At 35.9% G+C, this 7,598-nt stretch overlaps 1 protein-coding gene across 2 annotated transcripts in view; it reads right to left on the bottom strand.

Annotated features, from left to right (window-relative positions):
- TES (testin LIM domain protein) overlaps positions 1-7,598 on the bottom strand; it is a 40,601-nt gene that overhangs the window by 32,800 nt on the left and 203 nt on the right. The window contains exon 1 of one of the 2 annotated variants that reach the window (XM_079150524.1): positions 7,288-7,521. The exons of the other annotated variant lie outside the window; for it this stretch is intronic. The gene's annotated coding sequence lies outside the window, so the exon portion shown is untranslated. Of the gene's footprint in view, positions 1-7,287; positions 7,522-7,598 lie in introns of those variants that run through there. 2 annotated transcript variants of the gene reach the window in all.

The following is a 7,598-nucleotide window of genomic DNA, read 5'->3' on the forward strand; positions in this document are numbered from 1 at the left end:
AGCTCTCTTTTTTGCTATTATTTTAGTGGGAAGTGAGGTAGATAGGACACTTGGGAAAAAAAAAATACATGAAACTACTCTAAATTTGATTGCAGCTCTTTCATAGGAGAGTCAAATATTATAGCTGGGTAATTGAAAAGTATGATGTCTTTATTTAATTTTCTAATAACAGTGTTTGAGATAAACTTTAATTCATGGATACCTAAGGAACAGTGGTGAAATTACCAATTACCAAATTATTTTTAAAATCGTGAAAGTATGAGGTTTTGAAACTGCTTTTAATTTCATTAATCTTTTGTTTCTCTACTTTCCTCTCCTTAAAAAAGTTTATTTTGTAACTCATAATTCATACAATATTCCTGAACATTTCACCATCTTGTAGGAAGCAAAATAATTTCCTATATATGCAGCATATTAATGATCTGATAAACAGACTTTAGAATTATATTTTCAGTTACCATGGCAATAGTTACCAAACAAAAATTTGTTATGACTGCAAACAGGAAATCCATGAATGACTCTTACAAGGCATTTGTAATTAGGAAGACTTAGCTTGTATACTTCATAGGTAGTTAGCCATAGTTATCACAGTTTTATCCATTTGTGATCTTTTTCACATTCTAATATATTAATACTGCTTTCTTGTTTCTTTTCCATTGACCATTTGTTTTAGACAGCTTTTTTTATTGCTGCAACTAATATACCTGACATGGACAGCTTAGAGGAGGGAAAGTATTTGGGGCTCATGCTTTCAGAGGTCTATGTCCATACATGGATGACTCCATTGCTCTGGGCTCAATGTGAAGCAGTGCATCATGGGGCAAGGACATGGCAGAGGGAAGCTATTCCCCTCATGCTATGATGTTGAGAGAGAAGAAAAGAAGGTGCCACAGGAAAAATGCACCCTTTCAAGGCATATCCCCAGTGACTCACCTCCTCTGGCTGGCCCCACCTGCCTACAGTTACCACCCAGTCAGACCATTCACCAGGATGAACTAAATTAGGCAAAGGTTCATAATCAATCCAATCATTTCACCTCTGAACATTCTCAATCCAATCATTTCACCTCTGAACATTCCTGCATTAACAGGGGAGCTTTGGTAGGACACTGTGTATCCATAACAGCATTACTTAAGATAACTGAAATAATTCCTAATTATAAGGTTTGAAAAACCAGGAACGGACGCCCAGGAATCACCACCAAAACTATCCATGGCCTATGTTAGAAAGCTAGTGTACTGCTGACCTATAAAGACTTCACTATTAGGTATAAATTCAGTTGTGCTTACTTGCAATCATTTATTTTCATTTACTTTTTATGCTATCATTCCTCAGAAGAGTGAAAATTCTGTCTTTTTTGTTCTTTCCTATACTATACCTGTCTAGAACAGTGTTTGGTATATTAAAAAGAAAAAAAAAAAGAGTATCCTCAAAAGTTTTTAGAGAAGAATCTTCTTTGGGGAAGATAACTTTTAAAGACAATAAATGAACCTATGCTCCTTTAGTTTTCATTTTTCCCTAAGTAAATACCAAGGAAAGTAACACATCACTCCTAGGCTTAATTGGTCCCACTACTAGAGTGGTTTATATCTAATTAAACGTAACATATTCAAATACCCTATAAATGTTATGAATTGACATAATTAAGTACAAATCCATTGAAAATTCACTAAGATTTATGGGAAAAACATTAGCATGTTCTGTAGGTTTCCTCGTGAAATCTGTAGACATATAACACACATATTAAACCATTTCATTTACATATCTTTGTATTTATACACATATTTTAGATGTTTGTGGTTTGTGTGATTTTTAAGCACTGTGGCACTATACTTTGTAGTATACTGATACAATTTTCTACAAAGAGTTACAGGATTTAGAGAAAACTTAGAAATTATCTGATTACCCTATTAATTTTTACAGATATGGAAACTGAGATCCAAATGGCTAACACCACAAAATACAACAGACTCAGATCTATTAACTGTCATCACAGGGCAATGTTAAAGATATATTGATAAAGGAAGTGAGAAGGCTAAGAACTACAACAGCTAGCTTTTCATACATACAGATGTTTTCATATACTGGGTATTTACTTATCTTTCCTAATTTCTAAACACTGTGATTTGATTTGTAGAAACAAAACAAAAACATATTCAAATTAGCATGTGGCAAAGTTGTAGTCTTAGTTTTCAGAGAAAAAAACACAGGAAATAGCCTTATTTTTCAAAACATCATTCTCTTTCCACTAAGAAAAACCTATTCAATATCCCTTGTTTGTACTCTGATGGTCTATAATATTAACTGCATTGCTCATAACTTCCTTGAGAGCCTCATGAAATAGCTGATCATTCTGGTGTTTTCCAATGCTTCTCAATAAATACTTTTGTATGCAAAATGGCAAATTAAAATAAAATAGTTCTTCCAACACTAAGACTAATTTTAAAAAAGCAAATGGTCTATTCTTAACTCTCTGGTCTACCATTCCAATGACACTGTGACTATTGTGCTATTACAGGGAGGTTTATCCTATCCATACTATGTTGAGGATTTCTAGCACTGTGGATTTCAGAAAATAGAAGGCTCCTCTAAAACTCACCCAGGAGTGCCCTCTACTTCCAGATGCCACTGCCTGAACTCTCAAAACAGTCAAATGCAGGGTTCACTACTGCTTAGGACCATATTAAAAAGCTAGAAAAATAGCATAACACTTGCTCCCTACATAAATTGGGAGGTAAAAGAATCCTAGAAGACACAATCTAGAATATTATTGGAGCTTAAACAATTTCTTTGCCTGTAAAGTTGCCCAAAAATTCTTTTTCACAATACTTTTACTCTTTTATACTTAGTCTCTGTCGTAAAGGATCAATGGCAACTTACACTAAAAGGGTATACATATGACATAAAGTATAAATAAAACAGAACACTAACAGGATAGTAATTTTATTGGAATAGAAATCAGTTCCTCAAATACAATTCCTTTAAACAAGTGAAAATGTTGAAATGTACCATACTTTATTTCTCTTTTTATAGTAGTTATATTTAACATATTTAGTGAGCAAAATGGAGGATATTTAAGACTCAGAGGCAAGGTGGCATGACAGAAGGAACATGGATTCTGCAAATCATATTTCAAGTTCATAAGGAGGTTCTCCACTTTCAAATTAAGCTAACTGAACCTCAGTTTCTTCATTCTAAGAAGGTGCCTAAATTCTATTTCATACAAGATTGTTTTCAACAGCAAACAAAATAACTATGCAAGTACTAGAAGATATAAATTCATCTCTCGGAAAGTTTGTAATCTAGGTAAAAAGGTGAACTACAAAGGTAATTACAACCTAAAGGTGGAGAGTAATGAGCATCCTAGGAGTCACAAATAAAATGCTTTGGGAATTTAGGGAATAAGATTTGCCTTTAAGGTGGGAATTTGAAGGAACATTTCCTAGAGAAAGGTGTGTTGTCATGCATGAGACCCTGAAGAATGGGTAAGATTTCATATTGGAGATGGAGTATGAGCACAAGTAATGTAACAGGGTGACGTGATGTTACACAGGTATTAGCCAGTGGAGCTAGAAAATTCTATGTCTACTCCACTGGATGGCATAAGGGAACAAAATCACTAGAAAACTTACTAGTTTTATTCAGAATAATCAGATTAAGTAAGAGAAAGTGACATAATATTTAATCGATGTAATGCATCACACCATGGGTTAAGAGAGATAAAAGTCCAGCTAAGGACCACTGTACTTTCTTCTGCACTTGAGAGTCAGAGCACTCATTCAAATACAAAGCCATGAATATGCTCTGTCCTCAGTCTTGCCAATGACTCTTGCTGCAAAAATGGCTTCAGGCAGAGAAATCAACTATAGATTTCAGCATCTAGGTCATCATGTATGTGCCTTTTCCACTTTAATCAGAGGCTGCCTAAGAGAAAAGACTCATTCTAATTTCTAATAGAAAGACTCTTTGTGGTTCAGTACTTTTTCCAAATGTAATCACTTGAATTCACTATGCTTTTTTGGCTAATGACTAAAACTTTTAAAACATACTTGGATGTGGAAAGTGGGAATTTCTAGTGACCTTTAATCTTTAAAATGCATTTATTTTTAAAAAAGTAAAATCAATGAAAGAACGGTTCTAAGAAAAGTATGCAAGATGTTAGGAAGTATCAAATAAAAGAGGTCACAAAAGAGGCAAAAAAATCAGTATGGTAAAATTTAAAGCCCTGCAGCAATTCCAGGCAGTATAAGGGAAATTACTGGAGTTCTCTTTCTCTCTGGTATGTTTTTAAAGGAAAAAAGTGATTCTCACGGGAGAGTGACACAGAAAGGAAAGAGGAAAACAGCTGGCTGTGGGCCATGATTTACCATTCACCACAAAATGAGACTCTGTTTCTGTTTTTCAAAAGCCATTGTTATGTTTTCTTTTTCCAAGCAGACAGATTCTACTTACACAAAGTCAATTAGATGGGAGATGAGAGATATAAGGAAGAGATCGAGATGAATAAATCAGAAGACAGATGTAATAGTCAAATGCTGTTCTAAAATAATACTAAAACAAAAACTTTGTATAATCAAACTAGCTCTTACATCCTAGCAACAGCTCACTTACTTCAAATAAAATATAGCAAAATCTAATTATAAAATTATCTTTTTGAAGGTGGTGTTTAATAGTAGTTAATCCAAATTTGTAAGGAAGATATGGACAAGTTCTCTTTTCATAAACTTAAAATCCTATAATAGTATTATCCACCTAGGTCATCATGTGATTAAAAATAACCATCTTTAATTTTTTTTTTTACAGAAAATGTTAATAAAAAAAATAAATTTTTTCATCTGCCTGAGGAAAATTCTTTATGAAACTAACAGTGTAATATAAGGGCTTTAGAAGGAAAAATGCCACCTCTTAAAACACAAGTCAAATTTAGTTTCATTTGAATGACTATACTTTGTTTCCAATCTGCCTTTCTTCAGTGTACCAGTATTTTTCTTGTATACTCAAGTCAAAAAGGGAGAGCTGAAATCTATATAGGTACAAAAATAGGGTAAATCAATGATAATTTTATAATGTGGCTTTTTTCAGGTGTGTTAGAGAACAGTTTCTAAAAAAATACAGGTTAATTTTTGATATTATGATTAAGACTATGAAATGTATTCATGGAATCTCCAAACTGTTTTGTACTGGGAAACTTTCTGTCCGATCCAGTGAAAGTCAAGTGTATCATGAGTCTTACAAAGGAAGAGAGAGCATACATTTGGCAGTCAAACTGGACACCTTTGGGACATTTCAGTTGTTTCTAACCAACTGGTTGAGGACTCTGTTCTAAGAATCACTAGCAATGACAAGGTTGTGAAAGGGATTTGTTAATGGCATGGAATTCTCTCTAAAGGCTATATTTAAATCTGTGAAATCCTGGGCTGGGGTTGTGGCTCAGTGGCAAAGCACTTGCCTAGCGTGTGAGAGACACTGGGTTTGATCCTCAGGACCATATATAAATAAATGAATAAAATAAAGGTCCCCCAAAAATCTGTGACACCCTCCTTCTTGGGACAGGAGTGGAAAGAAGGAAGATTACAGAGCAGGTTAAGATTCTTGGTCAAAAAGATATTCTTTTAAATTAAACAGGGGATGGAGAAGGAAAATTACATCATAAGTCACATTTTGAAACTTTGAAAACTATAATAAATAATATCTGGATTTTTCCTTTGAAAGAATAGAGATCAAATTATTCCCACCCCACCCCAGCGGTGGAGATCAAACCCAGGGCCTTGCACATGCTAGGCAACTATTCTATCGCTGAGTTAAATGCCAAGTCCCATATAATTCTTAGCTCTGGACCTCTCAAAAATTATTCTTTGTCTCGAAGAGTCTTTAAAATACTTTTGAGTGTTTTTTTTTTTTTTTAATATAGCATTTTAGGTTCACAGAAATATTGAGCAGAAAGTATAAAAATTTCTATATTCCCTCTTTCTCACACAAGCACAGCCATACATTAAAGTAGTATATTTATGAAAACTGATGAAACACACACATCACTATCTACTGAATCCATAGTCTACATTAGGGTTCATTCTAGGTAAAGTAACATTTTGTTGATTTTGACAAACATTAAATGACATGTATCTACCTTTATAGTATACAAAATAGTGTCACTGCTGTAAAAATCCTGTGCTTGCCTATTCATCCCCAGGATGTTGACTTTACAAAGTAGTTTTTGAATCAATATTTACAAGCAAGGCAGGGCACCCCAAATTGTAGACAAGAACTAAATCAAGTAGTTTTTACACACATAAAATCAAAATGAGTGCACTGATCAACAGAAGGCTAATGGAACATTAAACACATGCTTTCAAGTGGAAAGCAAATTAGTCAAAAAAATGTTATCTAAAAGATCTCAAATAGGAAGAGAATAAAAAACAATCACACTATTCTTAAAATTTGTTTTCCTATTCTTGGATTCCCTGTTGAGTGCTGATTTTAGTCACAAGGGACCAAAAAATTTATGCTCATTGTAAGTTTTTATTGGTCAACAACTTCCTAAACTAAAATCTTGCATTTGCATAGTTTCAAAAATTAAATTCTGACCATAAAATAGAGTTAATGCTCTGGTCAAAAACTTTGTCTTTTATAAGTCAAAATAATGCAACCATAATTGAGCAAGAAAATAAAATTAGGGTTTTTTTTTTTTTCTACTTTTTCCTTTCTCACTCTGCACAACTTCCTTCCCTATTTGATAAGGGACAGCTAACTTAAATTCACTGCAGGATAAATATGAACCTTTCACACCGAATGTTACACTAGAATGTGACATCAGCATTCTTTTTGAGTCAAAGTCTGGTCCCCACTCTTTCTCCCAGGCTACCGAGGGCACTCCATACTTTGGGAGCTGCTCAGGTAGGATTCTGAAGACCGGAATCATCCAGCTGGAAGCCTTCCCCAGAACTGAGCACTGATGACAATCGCCCTTTGCGGCTAGCTGCAAACCAGGGGAAAAGTTTTCTTTGAGAGATAACTTCGCTAAGAAGGAGGCACTGTGCTTTGGTAATGAAATGACCAAAAAAAAAAAAAAAAAAAAAAATCATCACTTTATAAGTTATCAGCAGTGGCGGCTGCTAAGGAAGTGCATTAAATCAACACTCGCTCACTTTAGAGAGCTTCGGGCAGCCAAGTTGGAAAGGGAGGAGGTCAGGGTAGTCAAAGGCGCATCAACACTCCTAAACCACAAAGGCTTGATAAAGTTCAATTTCCTGAGACAGGAAGAAGTGTCACGGTCTCCCCAGAACTTACCCTAACCCCATCTTTTCCTTTTTGGGGAGGTACAGGCGTGGCTGAAACATTTTCAGGAAAAGTTTCGGACACCTCCAACCGTTGGGCGTGGTGAGACCTGGGAGCAATGTCCCGCGCCCGCCCGCGCTCGCGCTCCGACTCGCTGTCGCTCCCGGGTTTCGGGAGTTAGCGAGGCTGCCTGGCACCTCAACCCAGAGGGCCCCGTACCTGGACCCGAGGTCCTGGGGCCGCCGTAGACAGGGAGCGGGCTCGCGCCGGGCGGGCCGCGCGCCCCACCGCCGGCGACGGCCAGGGGGCGGCGCCGCCCGGGG

This window comes from Sciurus vulgaris (assembly GCF_902686455.1).
Source record: "Sciurus vulgaris genome assembly, chromosome: 8".
NCBI lineage: Eukaryota > Metazoa > Chordata > Mammalia > Rodentia > Sciuridae > Sciurus > Sciurus vulgaris.